Here is a 25,446-nt window from a genome sequence, read left to right on the forward strand (position 1 = left end):
CTTTATTTACATGCCCCCAAACAGTATTTTATCAAAAATTGCATGTATCAATATTACACAACCCCCAATTTTTCTTTAAAGGTATTTCAAAAAAGAAGTCAACACATTTTCCACACAGTCCATTTATTATGGAATTCACAGCATGTGAGTAAAAAAGAATGGCAATTTCTACTCAACCCTTTCTTCTTAAAGTTCTCTCTCTGATAAAGCCAGCCAAGGTAATCTACCTCAAAACAGCCTCTGAATTCTTTCTGTGCCTTTAGAAGACCTACAGCATTCCCAACTTGTGTTACATCCGGCTTCCCTTTTCCAGAAAACAATACCTTAACTGAAATCAGGAGCTATGTTTTATGCATTTTTCCATATTCACAGTACCTTTCTTTGTGGTGTTAAAGAAACACCTAATTAATGAATGTATAATGAAGACTTAACCTTCCACTGTTGAAGGTAAGACACATTAAAGCAGCATAGTTCTTATATGAACTTCTGCAAATACACATTACCACTTCAGGGCCCTGACTACTATTCTCTCCCATCTTGGTAAAATAAAGAGAAGTCAGAAATACTTGAAAATATGAAATGAGAGGTAACTGCTGTGCTCCAAATAAGAAGGCTAGATCAAGGAGAAAGACGATTCAAAGATTAGAGACTGCAGACTCAAATGAAAAATAAAACAGGACCATAAATCATTCAGTCACTCTGTAAACAATTTTGAATATCTAATATATACCAAGCACTGTAACAGACAAAAGTAAAAAAAGACACAACTACTGCCTCCAAGTAGCACACAGACAAAAGCTATAATGCACAGTAATAAGAGCAGTACAAGAGCTACACATAGTGGTAAGATATATGGAACTATATCATTGGGGAGGTAAGGTGAAAGTAAGTCTTAACAAGGTGAATAGGAATTAGTCTAGAGCAGCGGTTCCAACCTGTGGGTCGCGACCCCTTTGGCGGTCGAACCACTCCTTCACAGGGGTCGCCTAAGACCATCCTGCATATCAGATATTTACATTATGATTCATAACAGTAGCAACATTACAGTTATGAAGTAGCAACGAAAATAATTTTATGGTTGGGTCACAACATGAGGAACTGTATTTAAAGGGCCAGAAGGTTGAGAACCACTGGAGAGGAAGAGGCAGGGGGAGAACCATTCCAGAAAGAGGTAGAGCAAAGGCATAGCTGTGACTGAGGATAGTCTGTGCCAGGATGTGAAGCAAGTCTCTGTGATGTAGCAAGGCTCCAGTGCAAGGAGAGGCAGGCGATAATGTAAGGGAAGACGGTGCCTGATCCTGGAGGGCCTGGTTTGTCATGAAAACATACCTTACCTTTTATCTGCCTGGCAATGAGAAGCTGCTGAGCAGTTTTAAAAGCTACACATAAAGCTCTGTGGAGAATGGCCAGAAGGCTGGGAGGGGAGGGAAGGAAAAAACATAAAGGCCTAAAAAGTTTGTTTTAAAAGTATTAACAGTGCTGGCCAGCGTGGCTCACTTGGTTGGGCTTCGTCCCATGCACCAAAAGGTAGCTGGAGGATTCCTGGTCAGGGCACATGCCTGGGTTGCAACTAGATCCCCAGTAGGGTGTGTGCTGGAGGCAGTCAGTCAATTGATGTTTTGCTCTCACATTGATGTTTCTCTCTCTCCCTCTCCCTTCCCCTCTCTCTAAAAATCAATTTTAAACAATTTTAATTATTAACAAATTTTGGGTTATCTGACCTTACACAATGCTGAATACATATACTTAACATAATTACTACTCTGATAATCAATAATTACTGACCTTCTTAGAAATAAGTTTTTTTTGTATGCACATATACATAACCCATGGACACAGACAATGGGGTGGTGAGGGCCTGGGATGAAGGGGAGGACAGGAAAGGGCTGGAAGAGATTAATGAGGGAAAAAGGAGGACCTATGTAATACTTGCAACAATAAAGATTAAAAAAAAAGAAATAAACAAGTTTTAGAATATGGGTAGAAAACTAACAATAAAACATTTAATTGAATGACAGGTTCAATTTTTATAAATAAATAATAACACTAAATAAACTAAATTGTTACTCCTTTTCGTATAACAACTACTTTACTAATTGAAGTAAACTGAAATAACTTGAAAATATTTTTATCAAAATTTGACATTTCAATTGTCACCTCATGTTACTTATGATCCAGTTTTCAGTGTTTTCATATTCTTTTGTAATCTGTTGCTTTTATAGGCTTACTATTTCCCTAAAGCTCTAACATCCTTTGTTTGAAAACACAATTCAATTATTTCAAAAAATCAGGTTATAATTAAATGAACAAACTTACTGTCAGTTTCACTAGGCTGTTTGCCGGAGTTCACATTTTATCTCAGAAAAATTTACCTGAGGTTGAACTGTTGAGGCAAATTATAACTATTACATAAATAATCAATCCCATTTTGGAATTTATTTAATTGTATTTTGCATATATTTTAAAAGATCAATAATTCTCTAAGTAACACTGCCTTCAATTTAGCGATGACCAAAATTTCATTGTCAGTAGGCCAGGTTGATGGCTAAAATGTAGGGTGTTTTCCTAGGTACAACCATTGCAAGAAGTGGTGATGATTTATCGTGGTGTTTTCCATTCCTTTTTGTGTCACCTTTGATCTCGTGAAGAGGGCTGCATGGGAGGTGGCCCCTGACAGCCCTGTGAAGACATAGTCATCCCAGGTAGCAGTTTTCTGGTTTCTTGGCTTTCCCAAGCTGCTTCATGCCTGGCTCGCCCACACAGGCTAGCTGGGGAGCATTGTTGCTAAAAGCAGAAGGGGAAACCCAGGTAATAAGATGCAGTGAACAGGGTCCAAGCCGATGCAGACTAAACATCTGCAACGGCCAGAAACGTTCCACAGCGCACGTTCATGCAGTGACAGGAGGCAAACTGAGCTGGGGTGGCCCAGCAGAGAGGAGATGCTGGCAGCTGCACATTCATCACCTTTAATGAAGTTTTCACTGTTCATAGTCATGAAGCTCAACCAAATGACTCTTGATATTTTAAAAGATTAATTTTAAGAATCAATAGGACAACCTGTCAGTACTTATACGGAGCTAGATTTAAAATTTCTCTCTTCATTTTTAGGAAACATTTTTCCTCTTCTCTTACAAAAACACAAGGTTTCAATAGCTGGCCAGTTCAAACTATTACCATTCATAAATTCTGCATGTCTGAGAACTTGATATAACTTAAAACATGCACCACCCACAATCATAATTTTGGCTTAGCCAAGAGGAAAACATCAATTTTAGGGTCTCATTAAATGCTGTAACCAGAAATTCACTGAATGTTTAAATAGCAAAATTTGACAATGAAAACAAGGATGATCAAGTTGTGTGTGTGTGTGTGTGTGTGTTTTGTTGTTGCTGTTGTTTGTTTACCATAAAAGACTGTCTACATCTCCATTGACTTGTATATCTATATTCTATCACTTTGGAATTAACCTATAAAGATTGGATACAAAGAAGTGTAGAAGGTGTTATTTTTCAAAGATGGCCACAGCAATATTCCCCCATCCCAACTGCTCTTCTTGCATCCTGTTGAGAAATGGGATCTCAATTCTTTCTCCGTGAAACTGGATGAGCTTATGGCTATGGTGAAGTGACACTATGTGCCTCAAGGCCAGGCAATGAAATGTGATTTAATTCATTCATCAGAATCCGTGATCTTGGAGCCTTTAGCTGCCACATTAGCAGTCCAACCTTGTGGAGGCACGCTGCTGTAACAAAGACTAAACTAGCCAATGTGGAGAAAACAGAGAGGCCTGGATGCTACATAAATAGAGATAAGCCTGCTGAGCGTCTCACCGCTTTAGCCTCCTGCTGTTCCAGTGCTAGACACCATCTGACTGCAAAAGCACCGCTCAGTTGAGTTCTGCAACAAATCCTGACCCAGAAAATCAGGAGAGGTGATAACTTTGGTTCGGCTGTTTTAAACCACTAGACTTTACAGTTATCTTTTTAAAAGCACTGCCGAGACCCCATTGTGCAGGCCACAGCCCAGCCCAGCCCAGAAACGGTGGCTGTGGGCACCAGGTAATGACGTCACTTAGCAATGACTGGCTTCCTCTCCCTGGCGACTAGCCTCCTTGGAGTTTCTTCAGCCCAGGAACACAGTTTGCTTTATAGCCAGGTGCAAACATTTTACACTGTAACCAAATGTCTGTGAAGCGTTTTCCCATGCCTCATCTCATTTGATCCTCACAGAAATCCTGGAGTAGGTAGATAGGAGACTCAGTAGAATCCTATTTTCTTTTCATTAGCCGGAAAATGGAAATTTAGAAAGTTTATAAACTTGACCCAACTGAAAAGAAGAAATGGTGGACCTTGAAAATGACTTCAGGTTTTCTCACTGCGCAGAATATAGTAAAACACTGCTGCATTTAACACATTGAATGCGGAAAACGTATTTATATGTTTTACGTTGACTGGGAGTAAGTAGAGAGCAGGACACGTATTAGTACGTTTTTTTAATAGACTAGCGGTAGAATGTGGGTAACGTATAAATACATAAACTAAAGTTATCATAATTTTACTGAACGTTGCCATTTGCGCAAAAAAATTAGCAAAAATGGCCCGCGCCACATGCCACCTGTTAGCGCGTGATGAAAACTACCCGCATACAATGTGTTAAATATTTTACCCTTTGTTCTCCCTGTGTGATCCATAATAATAATCTTCTTCGTGTTGATACTAACTGCTGTGTTGCTGAAAACTACCTGAAAGAGAAGTTGGGGTGCTTCACTGGGCTGTAAAAAGTTTAGCTAAATCAGAAAGCAGGTCTAATTAAGCAAGTTTATCTATGTATATAAAGTTCTCACTGGCGCCAATCAAACACATGTGTTTTGATCTGTCATTGTCGATTGTGAATTTGGTTGACACTTCTATTATAGAGAAAGGGCAAAAAGCAATATTAAAATATTTCTTCTAATGAATTTCCTTTCAATGTGCACAAATTCATGCACTGGCCTCTAGTTAATCTATAATTGTAAATCTTACGTGTGGTAAATGTTCAAACTTTTAAAAGTATGGGAAACTTTTTAAACAGAACATAGTGATCATTAACTCCTTAGGAGACATCTAAACTTCAAGACATAATTATTTGACAAAGTCATAATTGCAGTTTACAAATATTTATTGAGCATATACTATGCACCAGGCTTTGTTAGAGAACTAAATATACAGAGGAGAACAAAGCAGACAAAATTCCCTGCCCACATTGAACTTATATTCTAGTGGGGAAGACAAATAATAAACAACATTCAAAAGTGAACTGCATCATATGTTAGTAATAAATGCTAAGGAGAAAACTAAAACAGAAAAGGAAGAGTTCTGCTCTACTGATTCTGTGATTCCAGTAAGAACATAGGCTCCTAAACCCAAAATGCAAAAGGGAAGTTTGAAAGCAATCAGGACTTTGTTGGGCTAAACTAGAAAGAAAAACAAAGGCTTTGTGATGGGCTATGAGTTTTCTGAGAATATTACCCATTGTTAAAAAAGGGGGGGAGGGGATGGGAAAAAGGCCTTCCGCTTTGGAACAGAATGAATGGCCTAGTTTACACCAGCCTGGGAAGCATGTCCAGTGTCAGAATGCACTCACAAGGATTGGTGGAATGCTGCCACGCAAGGAGACCTGGAATGTACGAAGTTTTCCTGGAAAATCCACATAGCAAGTAAAAGGGGACGCTGGGCAAAGCATGTAGAACACCAGAGAAACCTAAGAGCAGAAACTGGAGTAGAGAGTAGACGTGGATATCAAGGAATAAAGATCTAATTACTTGGGAACACAGAACAAAGGTAAAAGAATATAATGGTGCCAATGGTAAAACTCCCTAATCAAGAAAGATCTTAAATTCTCATTGACCTAGCACAGGACGGGTTCTAGAGCTGACTGCCACCTGCCCAACACCATGAGCTGCCTAGAAGTTTTAGAATAAGGATCAAAGCTCAAACGAACTGAGGGGGTATAAAGTGACTTTGAGATTGCCACTATTCTTCCACTAGTGACCTGGTGCACAAAATTCGTGCACTTTAAAAGGGAATTAATTAGAGGAAATATTTTAATATTGCTATTTGCCCTTTCTCTATAATAGACGTGTCAGAGATGAAAGAAAATTAGTAAAATGTATATGAAAATCTTCTTCCTGTCAGAGTCTGGGGCGCACCACGCGAACCAGAGTCAAGTCCCCGCCCACCGATGTGTGCCTCAAAATCACGCAAGATCCAGACCCAGCCAGCCCACCCAATTGGGCTAGATTCAGACCTTACCGACCCCACCCCCATCAAACCCCACTGGGTGGGGGGCCATGGCCTCAGGTCCTCCAGCCTGGCGCCAGGGCAGGAGGCGCAGCATGAGGTCCCCTGGCCCAGCACCGGGGTGGGTGGTGTGGCCTCAGGTTCCCTGGCTCAGTGCCCGGGCAGGAGGCACAGCCTGAGGGCCCCCAGCCTGGTGCTGGGGCAGGGGATGTGACCTGAGGTCCCCCGTCAAGCCCTGCCAGACAGGGGGCATGGCCTGAGTTCCCCTGTCAAGCCCCACCAGGCGGGGGGCGCAGCCTCAGGTCCCCTGCCCCAGCCCAGCGCCACACAGCCTCAGGTCCCTGCTTATTGCTCATTAAGGCTCGTTATGGGAACTCGGGGCCGCTGTGGGCGCAGCCATATTGTGTTATGGAATCCCTGCCTCTACTGTGGGCACAGCCATCTTGACAGTTATGATGTGGCGGTCGATTGGCATATCCCCTCTTTATTAGATAAGATGCTCACATTTCAGTGGCTAAAAAGGCAGTGAAAATTTTCTCTCTGACATTCTTCTACCCAATAAAAGTAGGATATCTAATTTTTAAATAAACATATTTTGCCCAGAATTCAATATAGCTTTTTCATTATTTCATTTTAAAGGGCAGCCCATAAAAAATAGCTTTCTAAAACTTGCCCTTACTTTCATAAAAATTAATTACTCACCACGTGCCAGAGCTTAGCCTTATAATAATCCTCCCCGTGGAGGCTCAGTGAGGTCTGGTCATGGGAGTGAGGTGGACAGTCATTGGCAGGAGGGAGCCACTCTGACTAGCAAGCTGTAATCACTTTGGTCTCTGGCTACCTCTTCCTTCCTGAGAAAATAAAGTTTAATAAAAGCATACTAATATTACTAAGTAATGACATCTAGAGAGATGTCAGGAAAGTCCGAAAGTGACAAAAAGAAATAGAAACAATATCTCCCTGAATATAAAGTTGTACTTATATAGCTAATGGGAAAATTAATCAAACTACTAAAATGTTACCACTACTTTTATGGAGATACCTTCTAAGTGAGATAAAGAATAGGATCACTCTTCCTTTATGTGTGATATCTCAGGATCTTAGGATCACTCTTCCTTTATGTGTGATATCTCAGGATCTCTAAAAATTTCTGTATATGATTTATTTTGAGCTCTTTCAGTACTTCAACCAGAATTTTGAATGTTCTTACCATTTTATTAAATAGTAAAAAGAAAACTAATCTCCTTCATATGGACAAAAACACATGCAAATAAAAGTTACCTGTTCTTTAACAGAAGTTAATAAGAAAATGGAGCGCAATTTTAGAAAATGGCAGTAATTGTGGTTGATGTACATAATCTATAACAGTAAAGTTGCATTTATAAGAGTCTCTACTTTCTGAATGGTTCTGGTTTTAGGCAGCCTTCTCTATTCAAATACCATTATTCATTATGCCTGAGAAAGATGTTAAATATGTTTGTATGTCTACCTAATAGAGTTGAAAAGTACACAAAAGATCTAAAAAGGCTTGGTCAAAAATATAAGAGAAAACTATCTCTTAATTCTATAGTTTTATTTTTCTACAAACCTACAAAGATTGAATATAATCCAACTTTGAGATATTTTGAGATCTTTATCTCCTTGCTGCATGTCAGTATTACAGAGGTGGTAAAAGCAGGTTTACAGTTATAATACAAATAAATAATGCAATAATGAATCAATAATAATACAAGAATAAACTCTGTGTTTCATGTACTCACCACTGTAAACCTACTTTTTCCAACCCCTGTATATACCTCACACACTTGGTTTCTCTGCTCCCTCTTGGCATTTCCTAAGATAAAATAATTGCTTCATTACAGACTGACTAACATTTCTCCAAATGTTAGTCATTCCCTTTATGGAACTTCCAGAATCTGTTCAACTTCCCCACCATTTCTTAAGATACACCTGGGTATGTTCATAAAAATTTTCCAGTATAAACCTAGGATATAAAATACTTTCAATGACTGCATATAATCTAAATTTAGTCATCAAACTTTAGGTTTTCAATCTATCTGTGCTTTAAAGCTAATAAAATGCTATAATTTCTTGAGCATGACAATTAAATCATAAACTCAAGAACATTTATGCTATATATACATATCAAGTTAAGGTTATGAAACAACCCAGTTACTGGGAGGATTTCCATATAGCTCAGTATGAAGAACTCATGACTTAAAGAATATCCACTGAATAATGAACTATTTATTTAAAAAAACATTATGACCAATTCAAAAGTTTGTATGTTTTTCTTACAGTAGATTTCTTATCCTTTGAATAAGTGGACATATGCTTGTTTTTTATAATAATAAAAATTTACATTGTTTTTTTTCATGGGTATGTTAAGTGTTCTAGTTTCTTCTAAAACTGAGCTATCATTCATTGTAATTACTCCTGGTGCTATTTTTGCTTCTATACTCATATTTTTATTCTTTCAATAATTTCTGAGAAAGCTAATTAAATATATAGATTTAAACACCATTTAAAATCTAAATATTTGTAAGTTAGTTATATGAGAAGAATAACTACTTTTACTTAGGTAGGTTTGGAGCTAATTTTAGCTTCAACATGTGTTCTCATGCAATGTATTCCCAGAACAAGAAAAATTACCAGGGCTGTAAATCAAAAAAACACAGTACTAGTTATCCAACAAGATTGCATTACTGCCACTTAACATGTGGTGAGAAAGATATTGCAACACGGCATATATCAACTTTCATCCCATTTCAAAAGTCAATATTTAAACTAAGGGAGTCCAAAGCCAAAACTTTGTGTTGAGAGATTCAGAATCTTTTTTCTACAACTGTGTGGTCGCATGTCCATTCACTCTAAGTGCTTTGCTGGCTAATGCTTTCCCTGTGTGCCAATGACCTTGCTTTCCAATGTTTCTTTGTCTTTTCCAATTTCACAAATGTTCCATTGTTGGATCACAGGGTTGTTACTTTTTAAAATACTGTTCAGAGCTGTTGAGTGCCTAAGGATATATTTATCATATCAATACTCTTGTGCATATATATGTAAACATGAGAACATACACAGTTTACTCTTTCAGTCTAAATCAAACTATATTTTCTTTGAAACATATTCACCAGAAAGAACATTTCTTCAGTGTACCACCAAATAAATTCAAAACAAAAAAAATCAGTCCCGCAGAATTTGAAACACTTAATCAAAGTTATTAACTCTCTATATTCTCTCTAATTTTTTTCAGTGTTCTTAAACTAGGAGAAAACTAGCCTAAAGAAAAAGAAAAAGTCTTGTCACTTTAATTTGAAATATCTTACATAACCCAAGGAAGAAAATAAATGGATGCATATTGCATGAACTCTCTCGAATATCTACATCTTTTTCTTTGGTTATAGAGAGCTTACCTCAGACTTCTCCAGGGGTAAGAAATACCATAAACAATTAACTTGGTGGAGTGCCTATTACATGAATAGCTCTTGACAGATGCTAGTTCAAGTCATCTTCACAACAGGCCTGAGAAAGTGGGCATTCCCTCATTTAACAATAAGGAATATAAAGTCAAAGAGGTTTCAATTTGACAAAAAGTATGCAGAGCTATGAATCAAAACCAGTAGGACTACAATAGTAGGTCTCTCTTCTGTGCTTATCTTTTATCTAATGAAAAATGGACACAGAAGGGTTTACTGGATTGTCCCCCTTGTAAAAGTAAATGCAATCTCATTTGAATTACAATATCAGCAAATAATATACAAAACACATTTTTTCTATTTATAACTTGAGCAATTAAACAGGTGTTTGCTTTTCAAATGATCAATCAACAAGTAAATCAGAAATGATAGGCAGTACATAGAAATATAAGATGAGGTCTCTGCAATTAATCAAATAAAGCTAATTGAGGTGATTGATCAATAAAAGATACTTTACACAGTGTTCCTATAAAATGTGCATAACTTCAGAAGCAAATAACATACATATTAAGAATGTACCTTAATATTCTGAACTAATATTAGGTTGTTAAAGGTAAGCAAAATGGGTGACTGGCCAATGCACTTGCTAAAACCTGCTCCTGCATGGACACTCTGTCCTGGGAAATTGCATGTTAGAATCTAGTTATGTGCTGGAGACAATGAATGTGATAGATGCAGTAAGCAGAGTAGCTTGAGAAGACTTCTAAGATGAGTGGGAAGTTGTCTTGGGCTCAAGAAAAACAGCATTAGCATAAAGGAGAGGGAAGGGTATTCCAATAAGAGATGGAATCTAAGTGAGGATCAAGGGCTGGGATAAACCTGAAACTTTTTTAAAAATATATTTTATTGATTTTTTACAGAGAGGAAGGGAGAGGGATAGAGAGTTAGGAACATTGATGAGAGAGAAACATCGATCAGCTGCCTTCTGCACACCCCCTGCTAGGGATGTGCCCACAACCCAGGTACATGCCCTTGACCAGAATCGAACCTGGGACCCTTCAGTCCGCAGGCCGACGCTCTATCCACTGAGCCAAACCGGTTAGGGCTAAATCTGAAACTTTTAAACATACTCACATAGCTGGAAAGAAACACTAAGAACATTAGAGGAAACTCTCATTTCAAAGATAAGAAAACAAGTCCCAGAGTGGTGAATGGCTTGCCCGCTTGCACAGCGACAGCCAGGGCTAATGAAAAGCACTGCTCACCTACTTGTACAGCCAATGCAAATCCCACTCTAACTGTGGCTTCCCTCCATTTCCTAACTGCACCTCAGGCCAGGGATTCTGTGACATTACCTCAGGAGTCCAGTGGGGGGGGGGGGGGGGGGGGGGGGGGGCAGTATTCAAACATGATGGCTCTGCTTTTATTTGTTTTATATATTGGACTCCTGATAAGATTTGAAGAAAAGAATCTCTTGGTGTTAAAAAAAAAAATCTTTAAGGTTTCATTAGTGATGAACATTGTTGAGTTCTGAGCTATGTGACACAGACACAAATATTATAGAAAAGAAAAAAGCCTTTACCCTCCACTAGTTTATTTACTTATTCTACAACCCAAGTACTGAATGTATGTTGTATGTCAGGTACTTAGCTTCACAGTGGGAAATGTAATGGTTAACACAAAGCTGCGGGTTTCTGGCCTGGGGTCAGGTTGTGGTAAACCAGAAGGACATCAATCAAATAACACCACCAAGAAAAACAGAACACAGCTATGACATCTGGCATGAGGGAAGGGTGAAAGATGCAAGGAGAATGTATGACAGGAAACTTAAGTCTAAAGAGCCACTGTCTCAGTAGAGGTGAAGGCACTGTGTGAACCAACAACTATACAAGTATCACTGCTCAACAATAAGTATGTACAAGACTCTATAACAGCGGTTCTCAACCTGTGGGTCGTGACCCCTTTGGCGGTCCAACAACCCTTTCACAGGGGTCGCCTAAGACCATCCTGCATATCAGATATTTACATTACGATTCATAACAGTAGCAACATTACAGTTATGAAGTAGCAACGAAAATAATTTTATGGTTGGGTCACAACATGAGGAACTGTATTTAAAGGGCCAGAAGGTTGAGAACCACTGCTCTATAACAACACAGACTGGGTGGTGCTGAACTCAGCCAGAGAGGGAAGGGACACCTAGCGATGAAGATGGCATCCGTGCTTCACCTGGTGAGAGTTAAAAAGGACACGTTTTTGCAGGAAAGGGGAGAAAGAAGGATACCTCAGAAAGAGGTACTGCATGTGCCACAGGAACAGAACTGGGGACACTAGTGGCATGAGACCGATCAAAAGCTGCTGCTATTTCACAAGCAAACGATAACAAATAATGACAAGCTACCCTCAAGGACAGAGTAAAAGGTGGTTGCCTCAAAAAAAGACATCAAGTTACAAAAATATTGCTTAGCAAGGGCCAAGTCAGACAAGGCCTTGCACACTACCCTACAAATGGAGTTTTAACTGCACATTCGGTCTTGGGGGTGACGTGGGGATACCCAAGGCTGGAATCTGGAGTGTCACAGGGTCAGACCTGCCTTCCCAACAACTCACCCAGCAGGCAGTGTGCATGACAGACCAGAATTGGGGACACTAGTGGCAATGAGACCAATCAGAAGCTGCACCTATTTCACAAGCAAAGGATAACTAGAACTGAGGATTTCTTAGGTTTCCTAGCACACTTTGGTATTCAAAAAGCATGTTAAGTGATTAATAAATAAAGGAATAGGAAACAATTTTGGCATTGTAGATAAAGGAAAGAATATAAAGGATCAGAAAAGACAAGCAAAAATGTTATAACCTGATGCTACAAGAAATAGAAAGTCACCAAAATTTTTGACCAGAGGAGTGATATAAAGTATAAGTGATATAAAGTATAACATTTACTATGTTGCAGTATATCTGATAAAGTGAATAAATCATAAAACTATCAATGATTTAATGACGCTTCCAAGAAGACATCTAAAGTAGTTCAGATATGAGATGACAATGTTTAGTCTGGTAAGGGATAAGGAAAGAAAAGATAAAAGAGACATTTTCAAAGAAAAACAAATGAGGTCAATCAATAGACGAGATGAGAGGTCAGCCAATTTTGTCTATAAATGGTCGGGTCATAAATGTTTCAGGTTTGTGGTCACATGGTCCCTAACACAACTACTCAACTCTGACTGTAGCAGGAGAGCAGCCACACTTGCCGTAGACACTATGGAAGCAGGTGGGTGGGACTGTATGCCAATAAAACTTTATGAACAGAGCAGGCAGTAGGCTGGACCGGACCTGCAGAGCACAGCTGACTGATCCAGGACTAGATACAGCTAGGGCTGGTGCGTCCGTCATTAGTATGTTCAGTCGTGAGTGATAGAAAACCAAAAATAATGGCTTTAAACAAGAAAAAGAATTATTTCTCTCTCATAAACAAAATCCCCAGGTAACAGACAGGTTTAGTATGAAAACTCGACAATCCCAAAAGACCCCGTCTCCTTCGTATCATTTTTCCCCCACCATCCTCAACATGTCACTGCTAGCTCTTGGTTCAAGATATTTGCTTGAGTTCCAGCCATCACATAAGCACTTCAGCAAAGCAGATAAGAAGGGTAAAAAAAAAAAAAAAAAAGGCAAACCTTTTCACTTTAAGAACAATTCTGTAACTCACAAATCTTTCTACTTGACTAGCTGTCTACTGTCATGTAAAAGCCAAAAACGAAACAAACAGATTACACTTATTTCGAAATGAATGGCTAAAGTGTTTTAAGCCTTTATCATTCATTCTCCCTAAACCAGAAAATATTTTTTGGTTCACCTCTTTGGCCTGTATAAAATTTCTTATTGGCTGAAAAGTTACTCAATAAACTGTTTTCCTTCTGTCTGAAGTAATAAAACTATACAGCACTATAAACATTTTCCATGTTTAACTCCAAGATATTTGGTTTTCTGGCTAGAAACAGTAGAGCTTTTGTTTTTAAAATTAAAGCAGACCCTTATACCTAATTTGCCTCAGGATGTCAAATAGTTTTCTCTTGTTGTGTTCTAACATTACTATCACCTATTCCAAATACACGTGGACATAAAAGAAACTGACCCCATTTACTCTGGTTGTCCCTGAATACAGTTCATTGACATAGCGTGTAGGGGAAAAAAACAAAAGACACAACAATGCCCAAAGATAAGATCTCTTGAAGATTCTAGCACACAGGAGATTTGTGATGTGAAATTATATTTAAAGTAAACAAGAGCCTTAATAATACAACCATTATGACAAGATATTTCACTTAGAACTGGTAACACAGATACAATATTTCCTCTTATTGAGACATAATTTTACTTTCCTTAAAAAATGATTTATGACTAAAATTGCAATCATAAAGCAAAAGAGTCACTAAGTTATTGGCCTTTCATATTAGCTAAAAGAGATAAAAGTTAAGCATCTCAGATTACTCTAACAAGTTAAGAGAGGATTGGTCCTTAGGCTCATGCAATAATTCAACATGTGTTGACACTAAATCTCGATTTAAACAATAATTCAAAAACTATTAAGCTTTTACTTTGACACTGAAAGCCTGTAGACAATTCAATTAACATTTAAATCTTTGAAAACTAATTTTTAAATTATCTCTCACATTGATCTTTTTATTTTATTACTTTTAAAGGGATTTCAAAAATAAATAATTCACAAAACTTTCCAAGTTGTAACTAAAGACATTCTCTCTACCCTAGATTTTCAGATATATCTCAACTCACATAATATTTTTATTACCTGACATTTTAATCAAAGATCAAAACTTCACTAGCTAAAGCATTTCCAATGCTCTGTGAAGTAAATTAACTTTATGAAATGGAACTCAACTACATATTTTGTAATGAAATTTTATATTACATTTCAAGAAAGAATGCTATCCTTATAAAGATAGCCAATGTGGCTCAGACAGTAATAATGGCAAAAATATTTAACAGAAATGTGAGAAGTAAGAAATATTTTAATAATCCAAAGCAATATTCAACTTTCAGGAGTCTCTGTAAAATGCCTACTGACTCACTCAGGGCTTACCCAGGAGGCCAACCTTACTGGTTTGGGAAAAATTCTTAGACCTCACAGAGGAGGGAGAGGGGAGCCCCTGAACACATTGTTTCAAGGTGCTCCTCATCTTATGAGGCTGCTAACTACCTAACCATCATTATGGATTGCTAGCAAGATCATTTCAATTGCTTTGAAAATGCATTTATTTTAATTATATAAGTAATATGTGAATACATATTTACTTTTCATGTTAAAAATATAGCCCATGGACACAGATAACAATGTAATGAAGGTCGGGGAGGGGAGGGGCAGGGTGGAGGAAGGCAAAGTGGGGAGAATACGGGACATCTGTAATAGTTTCAACAATAAAAAAAGAGAGGAAATAAAATAAAAATAAAAGGCCAAGAGAAAGACTCCAAATTCTTAAATATTTTATAATACTTTTTGCTTATCTTAATAAAATACATAATTTTTAAAAACACAGAAATTTGTAGAGTAAAAAAAAAAAAAATGGTTTATAACCTCCTAAAATTTTTTTCATATCACTCTCCAGTTCAATTGTCTTTACTGTGAGTTAAAAAAAAACAACAACAACAACCAGGCTTTCAAGTGACTCTTAAAGCTGGTCTCCCCTTATCTTATAGGCATTTATCCCCTCACGACTTACAAACACGAAGCTATTTTCCTGCCAAATCAGCTTTCTCCCACAATTTTTCCAACCATACCATTCCCATTCAAAACTCAAGATTTCAGACATTATTTATAACTCCTGACCTTTTGCTGAAACTCGCACTACCATCCTCCCCACCCAGTGAAAACCCTAATGTTCTCAGTGACCTGTCCTGGGCCACATCCACTTATTTCACCACAATGATACCACACTACTGTGACACCAGGCATAACCTAAGAAGTCTTTATGTAAGTAAGCCAGGAGCATTTCTAAATAACAATACTGTGGACCTGCTGTTATGGCTGAATTGCATCCCACCAACATTCTTATGCTGAAGCCCCAAGTACCTCAGAATGGGACTGCATTTGGAGACAGCCTTTCAAGAGATAATTAAGTTAAAACAAGACTGTAAGAAGGGCCCTGACCCCTGACCCCTGACCAACTTGGCTCAGTGGATAGAGCTTCGGCCTGCAGACTCAAGGGTCCCAGGTTCGATTCCAGTAAAGGGCATGTACCTTGGTTGCAGGCACATACCCAGTAGGGAGTGTGCAGGAGGCAGCTGATCGATGTTTCTCTCTCATTAATGTTTCTGACTCTCTGTCCCTCTCCATTCCTCTCTGTAAAAAATCAATAAAATATATACTTTTTAAAAAAAGACTGTAAGAAGGAACCCTATTCCAATGCCACTGCTGTCTTTGAAAGAAGAGATTAGGGCACCAAGAATGCACACTCATAGAGGATGACCAAGGGAAAAGGCAGCAAGAGGGTGGCCATCTGCAACCCCCTATGGACCTGACCCTGCCAGCACCTTTATTTGGGACTTCCAGCCTCCAGAACTTTAATAACATCAATTTCTATAGTTAAGCCACCCAGTCTGTGGTATTTTATGGCAGCCCTAGCAGACTAAGATAGCTGCCACATGCCCAGACACTGTGGAAAGTGCCCCCTTATGTTAATGTGTAACCCAGAATACAGCTCTATGTAGAAGGTGTGGTTACTATCTGCGAAAACTGAAAGAAATGAAGTAATGTGCTCAAGCTCAAAGTAGAAGAACCTAAGTCTACTTTCCTCTAAAGCTTATGGCATTAAACACCATGTTTTAATGACCATATGTAAATGACCCAATGATAACATTACTACTAGTATTACTGCTTTTTCAGTAGAATGTTGATGGTTGAAGAATTGATGGATTAACAAGTAGAAAGCCTTGCCTTGGCCGGATGGCTCAGTTGGTTGGAATGTCACCCTGTACACCAAAAGATGGTGTTTCTATTTCCAGTCAGGGCACATACCCAGGTTGCAGGTTTAATCCCCAGTCAGTGTCTGTTCAGGAAGCAACGGATCACACACATGGATGTTTCTCTCCCTCTCTCCCTTCCTCTCTCTTTAAAAAAAAAATCAATAAGAAATATTCTCGGGTGAGGATTTTAAAAAATTTTTCTTTTAAAAACAGACTTGTTTAGAGAAATGCTCAAAGAATAGAATTTGGCGCATATATATATATATATATATATATATATATATTTATCTGGGTTCCATCCATATTATGCCTCTTCTACTATATATCAAATATCAGTGATAACCCATAGCAACCACCATATTTCACTGATCTGTCAAAATAGTGTAGTGAAATAAGTGGATTTTTAAAAATATTTTTATATCCTTGATAGAAATACATCTTATATCAGTAAAATTTTTACCTCCGCAATAGGCATATTTTCACCGTTACATCTCTGAAATTAGAACACACATCTTAGAGTGGATGATGTATTTTAATTCACTAACTGGAGTTACCTCTTAGACTTGAGTGAAAAAAATGGATGGTAACAAAATCATCTCTGAAGCATCCCTGTGATGAGCTAAAGGCATACAGGAGAGGTGGGCCAGCTAACAAAAAAATGTTTCTCATCCAAAATTACAGTGCAGACAATGAAGAATGGGGAGCAAAAGAGAGCCAATGAAATAGCAAACTTGGCAGGATAAGTACCAGAGCTCATTTCAAACATCCTGAAGTCTTGCAAGACAAAAGACAAAAAGGAAGAGCCACACAGAATTCGTGAACACCTTCTCCCCCCCCCACACACACACTGCAAAACGAAAAACCACCCCACAGGGGCAAACTCCATGGGCACAGTATGCCCATCAAGTGGAAGCGAATCTCACACTCTATAATCACACCTCATATACCGCCTTGGAAGGCAGGCCTCCTAGGTGAGGCATCCAGTTTCACAGCTATGCTCAAACACAGGATTGTTAACACTAATCCACAGCAAGGTCTGTGAACAACAAGAAAGAAAGATAAGTTAATACCCACAAGAAATATGGCCCCAATTAGAGGACTCCACACTGGCCCTATTGACTCTTTATCTGTTATTTTGGCAAATGGACAAACCAATACCAATCACTGAAAGCTGTGTGCATCAATAAAGGAATCCACAATTTAAAAAATTTTTTATCACAATCAAATCTGTTCATCTTTAACTATCTCGTAAACAATTCCTATTTCTGATAGAAGCTAAAGGATTTTCTTTGATGTCACAAAGAATACAGCCTACATCTCACTAGAAAAAGAGTTACAACCAAATCAAATTGAAACTCAGCTTCTTTGATGAGTGAAAAAAGTGATAGATTAGTTTCAATTATTTTTCCCTTTAAACAACACAATAAAAATCAGTCTGTTTCCACCAAAAAGCTGCCAAAAAAAAACTACTGATGGGATTTGTCAACGATACACAATTTATGTTACAAAGTTTGACAAGAGCACACTAAGTCTATCAAAGTTGTTAAAAAGAAAAGTCAAGCCTGTTATGCATCCAAGTAACTAGACATTAAACCTACTATCGTAAATATTTTGCAAACTCAACATTCTGTTCTATTTCTCACTAGAGATGAGCTTTACCAGTTGTTTTTAATCAGACAAATAAGGAAGCATGCAAATCTGATGTGCTGATCTAAATTATAAAAGAAGTTATAAAATTATAAAATAAGCTACCCCACATTCCAAAACCAGGAAAGCCTTTTATCTTTTGTGTTGTTGTTAATAATTATATTATGTCTTTATGGGAATGAGGCTATGATAAAAAAGAACTTTTCTTTAAAAAGAAAGTTTATATGCCGAAACCGGTTTGGCTCAGTGGATAGAGCCTCGGCCTGCGGACTGAAAGGTCCCAGGTTCGATTCTGGCCAAGGGCATGTACCTGGGTTGCAGGCACATCCCCAGTGGGAGATGTGCAGGAGGCAGCTGATCGGTGTTTCTCTCTCATCGATGTTTCTAACTCTCTATCTCTCTCCCTTCCTCTCTGTAAAAAATCAATAAAATATATATATAAAAAAAAGAAAGATTATAGGGCATGATTAAGAATACGATGAGACAATTTTAAATGTTGGATCTTGAGGTATTGTAAAGGCTTTCATTTCACTGTGAATTTGTGAAAAATGAACGTATCACCATGATCACAACTAAGTAAAATCTATTGGCAACATCACGTTAATCAGTTTTAAAATGGGGATCATAGCAGTTACTGCCTCATATATTTAACGTAAGAATTAAATGTGTTAGCACTAAGAACAATGCCTTGCGTAGTATCCTATGTTAGTGTTTGCCCTTAGGATTAATACTAATATTAGCTATGAGTGTTAGCTATTAGTCTTAACAAATAGCATTGCCAGCACTGTCTGAAGGCCCAGCCTGGTGTGGTTTATTCACATACAACTCCATTCAAGGTGCACCCCCAGGAAGCTCTTCTCACTGAACACAGCTTTTATAGACATGGCTCTCTTCTAAACTCCTGCTGATGTCTGTCGGTCTGACTGTATGTCCTACCATTTAATCACATCAACCAAGACAAAGCTACACCTGGTGGGGGATGCTGATGATGGGAGAGAGGCCATGCATATGAGGGGGCAGGGACATATGAGAAACATCTGTACTTTCACCTCAATTTTGCTCTGAACCTAAAACTGCTCTTTAAAAATAAAGTCAATAAAAATCAATGATCAATCAACCATAACAGAACTCTTGGGTTTCATGATATGCCCATGTGATGTACACTTCCATGCTCCTATAGAGTGGCTGGAACCCTTTCTCTGAGGAAAATAACATTTATCGAGACTCAATATTACAGTCAACAATATGGTGCTAACTAAGCATGGTGTCAGGTGAGTGCTAGATTTATTGGGGGGATCATTGCGTAAGTTAAATAAATGTCTAACCACTATGCTGTACAACTGAAAGTCATATATTAAATGTCAACTGTAATTGAAAAATAAAACAAAGTTAAAAGAAAATATTAAATTTGATACATATTTGTAGAAGTCATTTTACCCTCAGTAATTCTATCAGATAGGAATTAATACCGCCATTTTGTAGATAAGAAAACTGAGTCTTGGTGAAGAAATTTACTTAAGAAACTTGTGAAGGTGAAAGTCTAGCAACCTGTAGCCTCTTGGAGACATTATGACAAATCCAAAACTGCTTTTCTTTCCACTAAACCATGGTGCCTCAAGCCCCTAAGTATCAATCAATTCAGTATCAATTAATTTATAAATCTGGATGAGTAGGTTTACCTTTGTGATCTCTGGACCTTAAAAAAAAAAATTAACTGAAAGCCCAGAGCAGCTACTCTTTTCTACCGCCTGCTAGTTGAAACTGAAATAGCTTCGAGATGCCTCCAGCTTACTGTAAAATTATGTTCCAGCCTGGCCAGGTAGCTCAGTTGGTTACAGCATCAGCCTGATATGCCAAGGTTGTGGGTTCGATCCCCAGTCAGGGCACATATGCACATACAAGAATCAACCAATAAATGCATAAATGAGTGGAACAACAAATTGATGTTTCTGTTTCTCTGTCTCAAGTCAATCAATGAAAAAAAGTTTTAAATATATATTCCATAAAGAGAACCTCAACCAACATTTTAAGAGCAATGAGGAAAGAAATGTAATGGCAAATACTAAAGCCGAAGTCTAAATGAGACTTGTTTGTCCCCCATAACAAGGTTTCTGGAAAAGAAATGCAACCTGTTCCAAATACAAACAGCAGGAACTGGAGACTAGACCAGAAAAACTGCAAACGATAAACAATGCCATCTGTGGCACATCCTTCTGCATTTGATAATGAAACCAAAGGCTAATACAATTGTGGTTTTTAAAAATTACAGTTGTCTTTTTATGTAAGAGAAATGTACAAATGAGAGACAGAAAATTAACACGTTTTTCCTATCAATTAAAAGGTCCTAAGGAATCTAGCCTTCTTCACCTGATTCAAACTCACCCAATTCAATTATTCCACACGTAGGCAGCAGTTCAGTAAGATTAAATTATTTTCTCTGAGGGAGTAACATAATTTGTGTCTGGCACACAATTAACATGCTCCTAAACGAATAAAAGGAATGAATGAATTTTCATTTGCAAACAAATTAGAAATATAAATCCATCCATGAAAAGAAAGGCTAGTCTCTTAACTGACTTCACCTTTATTCTTTTCAGAGAATGTGCTGACAAATTCGTTTAATCTAAACTATACATTTCAGAAAATAAAGACCTGTTTAACTACCTGTTTGATGGCATATATTTTGCCTCCCTTCATTCACTGTTGTAAGAGAAGAGCCGTAAACTGCTTAAAAACATTCCCTGCCTCCCTGCCTGCTACAAATCAAGCCCCATACGTCACTACCTCCCCACCCCGTCTCAACTCCCTACCTCTATACAAGCCCAGGCAGAGACTGTGATTTAGCAAATTTAGGCAGAAATTTAGACACCTGTAGTTTAAAAAAGAAGGTGGGCCCTAGCTGGTTTGGCTCAATGGATAGAGTATTAGCTTGCAGATTGAAGGGTCCCGGGTTCGATTCTGGTCAAGGGCACATGCCCAGGTTGCAGGCTCGATCCCCATTAGGGCCATGCAGGAGCCAGCCAATCAATGATTCTCTCTCATCATTGATGTTTCTAGCTTTCTCTCCCTCTCCCTTCCTCTCTGAAATCAATAAAAGTATATTTAAAAAAGAAAGGGAGATCCCAGGAGATTCTGTTGTGCAGCCAGAATCTGGACTTGCAATCTCCCTTTTACAAATAATGAAATTTAAGCTCGGTTATAGATGTTGCCCGAGGTCACATGGCTGGCTAAGAAGGACCTCGGGTCATATGAACTCTTAAAGGCCCTGGGCTCCTCGAGGATAGGGACTAGAGAGCCATGTCTCTTTATGTCCCTGTTCTTTTCCTCTTTCTTTGTTTTTAGCTTAAATCTGGATGAGAAAGATTAGTTGCCTCGAAAGACCTACTTACTTGGTTTAGTTTTAGGCCGAAATATTGGTTTTGTGCTTAAATATACAGTATTTGACTTGGAAATTGAAAACTTGCAGTCAGAGACTGAGGCACTGGGATTCTCTCTTGCTTTCTCTAGTCTAGCCCTAATTTCAGCCTGTCTTCCATCTTCTTCATTCATGCTTTGCAACATGCTCTTCTTCTAAGACCTTTCAGAATGAATCTGGTGGTATTACTGTAGAAAACACACCTGGGGTGGACAAAGGCACTTGAGAAGGGTTTTAACAGTTACAGAAATCCAAGGGAACAGGCGACAGGGGAACCAGGCTGTGACCAGGAAGAGGCTAAGGACAGAGGTTTGGAGTCAGAAAGCCCTGATGGGACCCTGTCTGGTGGTTGTCACTAGACATGTTACTTGTTTCCACATGTGAAGTGCTTGAAAATTAAATGAATTTGCATAGAAATAAAGTACCTAACACATAATGGCAGTCCAAAAGTTACAGCTCATAGTAGTAATCCCAGTGTAGTAAGTCCTTAGGGTCATGGATAGTTCTTTGAAACTGTGATTTTAAGCAAAATGATGCATAATGAAACCAGTATTACCACAGGCTAATTGATATAAATAAGAGTTAGGTTCCTATGTCATATTTTTGGTCACAAAACATCTCCAAACTTCTAAATAAAGACCAAAAATACTTCTAATATTAAACACTGGAATACATGTGAGCTACACATACACTGAAGAAAGATGAATAAACACAAGTAAGATCATTCTTTTCCAACCCACTGATTCCCGTCCAAGGTCGAGGTGGCCAGGGACTATCCTGGCAGCTCAACGTGTATTCACACCCACAGGCACTAAGACTGGGATAATGCTGACAAGCCATTCATCTCACACCTGCACAGGTTTGCAATCGGGAGGAAACCAGACCCCAGAAGAGAACCATGCAGACACGGGGGAGAATGTGCAAACTCCGCCCAGACGGTGGCCCCAGCTGGGAATTGACTTTTTTCCTAATCAATATTATACCAACGTGGTGTTGAATGAAATGATGTTGTTCAGGGACCTGCTATAGTATGATCTGAATTTGTGAGTAGCTGGAAGAGGGATACGATTAGAGAAAGTGTGATTCAGGACTAAAGCCATGAATAGCCCGAGGGTGCAGGCTGTAGGGCATCTTTACAAGAATAAAATAAAATTGCAGCCCTGGTAGGGTAGCTCAGTTCCTTAGAACATCTTCCGGATGTGGCAAGTTTGCAGGCTCAATCTCCAGGAAGCAACCAATGAATGCATGAAGAGGTGGGGAATAGGTGGAACAGCAAATTGATGTTCTCTCTCTCTCAGATAAATAAATTCATAATAAATAAATACTATTATTAAAAAAGAAGAAGAAATTGCAAGGACTGGTGCTAAATGAGCCAAGATGAGCCAGAACATTAAATCTTACTACTACACCATCCTTAGCTACTTGTCCAGCTGATCCAATCACACAAAGGTATGTGACCTGACTCCCAAATACTAGCTGGCTAACAAGCATATTGCTTCAGTTAACACATTTATATTGAACACTTACTCTCATCCCAATCACAGGGAGCGGGTAGAGGGGTTACAGGTAAAAAAATGTTCCACTCCTCAAAGACCTTAAAATATAGGGGTGAGGAACCGTTTTTCCCACCAAGGGCCGTTTGGATATTTATAACATCATCTGCGGGCCATACAAAATTATCAACTTAAAAATTAGCCTGCTATATTTGGTCAAACATTTAATTAACTCACTCCTAATGCCTTGGCAGGGCCAGAGCAAATGATTTTGGGGGCCTTATACTGCCCACGGGCCAGATGTTCCCCACCCCTGTTATAATCTAACTAGAGGCCCGGTGCACAAAAATTTGTGCACTCGGGGGGGCGGGGGAGGGTCCCTCAGCCCAGCCTGTGCCTCTTGCAGTCTGGGACCCCTCAGGGGATGACCACCTGCTGGCTTAGGCCTGCTCCCCGGGGGATTGGGCCTAAGATGGCAATCAGACATCCCTCTGGCAGCCCGGGAGCCCTTGGGGGATGTCCACTTGCCAGCGGGGAGCAGGCCTAAACTGCAGTTGGACATCCTTAGCGCTGCTGAGGAGGCAGGAGAGGCTCCCACCACCACTGCTGTACTGGCAGCCATCAGCCTGGCTTGTGGCTGAGCAGAGCTCCTCTCATGTGAGAGCACCCTGACCACCAGAGGGCAGCTCCTGCATTGAGCGTCTGCCCCCTGGTGGTCAGTGTGTGTCACAGTGACCAGTCATTCTCAGTCCTTCTGCTGTTAGGGTCAGTTTGCATACTACCCTTTTACTATATAGGATAGAGGCCTGGTGCACGGGTGGGGGCCAGCTGGTTTTCCCTGAAGGGTGTCCCGGATCAGGGTAGGGGTACCGCTTGGGTGCCTGGCCAGCCTGGATGAGGGGATGATGGCTGTTTGCAGCTGGTCACACCCCTTTCAGGGTGAGGGTCCCCCCTGGGGTGCCTGGCCAGTCTGGGTGAGGGGCTGAGGGCCGTTCAGGCTGGCGGGTGACTGAAGCTCCCAACCTCTCCTTTTTTTCTTTTTTTCTTTTTTTATTCTGGGATTTATTTACCTTCTATGGCTGTCTCTGGAGCTGAGAGCCGGCTTTAGCTCTGAGGCTTGGCTCCAGCTCTGAGACCTAGGCTGCTGAAAGCAGCTATCTGGGCTTTGTTTAGCTTCTATAATTGAAACACTGTTCCAACTCCAGCTCTGAGGCCTGGCTGGCTGAAAGCAGGTTTCTGGGGTTTGTTTAGCTTCTATAATTGCAACATAGTTGCTTAGAGTGCAGCTCAGAGCTGGGCGGTGGCAGGCAGGGAATCTTGGCTTCCACCATCACTGGAGCAAGCAAGCCTCCTGTTCGCTTCAGCTGCCTGGCTGCCGGCCGCCATCTTGGTTGGCAGTTAATTTGCATATTGCCCTGATTAGCCAATTGTAGGCATGTCGGAGGTATGGTTAATTACCATGTTTGTCTATTATTAGATAGGATAGAAAAACGATTAATACACATGAAAGGCAGCCACTAATTATCTCAGAACAGGCAAGCAGGCATCTGGGAAGAACTGTGACTATTTTTAAGATGGTTTTATTCCATACTAATACTCTATAAGCAATCTCTCACTGGGAAGTCTCACTTTATCCAATTTGTTAAAGCTACCTTCACTATGAGATAAACATGTAAGTAGTGTTAAGACAATCTGGCAGGCAAAAGTACAACTTTCTTAACTAAGAAAATATCACTTGTTGAAAGAAGTTCACAAAATGGCTGTGACATATTCAATAAACAAACCATTAAATCTCTCAACTTTGAGTAATAATCAATCCAAATTTAATCATAAGAACACAAAGATTCTGACCTCACATCCTTTCTACTAAAGACAGGTCTTTAATCTGAATTTGCCCTTCTGAATATCATGATATAAACTAAAGTTCTAATCTCAAAATATAGCATTTGAAAAAGAACAGCATATCTACTAGTATTTAATGTAGGCCTTTTGCTTAACCAGAGGAAGTAATTTAGTAATTGAAGCTAAAAACTGTAAACTCGCCATTTATTCATAATTCTAGGCTATTCTTAACAATATATACTATAGGTTCAAACCTTGCCACTAAGAAAAGTTCATTTTATGTAGCTTATTTCAAAACTGCTGCAATGCCTTCTATAAGAGTTTTCCCAGAGCCATTTTTCCTTTAACCTTCACTTCAAACTAAACGACACATG

General features: G+C 39.1%; 1 protein-coding gene across 4 annotated transcripts in view; it reads right to left on the reverse strand.

Moving 5' to 3' along the window:
- BMPR1B (bone morphogenetic protein receptor type 1B) overlaps positions 1 to 25,446 on the reverse strand; it is a 373,138-nt gene that overhangs the window by 175,180 nt on the left and 172,512 nt on the right. Inside the window, exon 1 of one of the 4 annotated variants that reach the window (XM_070392517.1) lies at positions 6,981 to 6,998. The exons of the other annotated variants lie outside the window; for them this stretch is intronic. The gene's annotated coding sequence lies outside the window, so the exon portion shown is untranslated. Of the gene's footprint in view, positions 1 to 6,980; positions 6,999 to 25,446 lie in introns of those variants that run through there. 4 annotated transcript variants of the gene reach the window in all.

Source organism: Myotis yumanensis, unplaced genomic scaffold (assembly GCF_028538775.1).
Source record: "Myotis yumanensis isolate MYYU_CA2020_CCGP unplaced genomic scaffold, mMyoYum1.0.hap1 SCAF_1, whole genome shotgun sequence".
NCBI classification, from domain to species: domain Eukaryota; kingdom Metazoa; phylum Chordata; class Mammalia; order Chiroptera; family Vespertilionidae; genus Myotis; species Myotis yumanensis.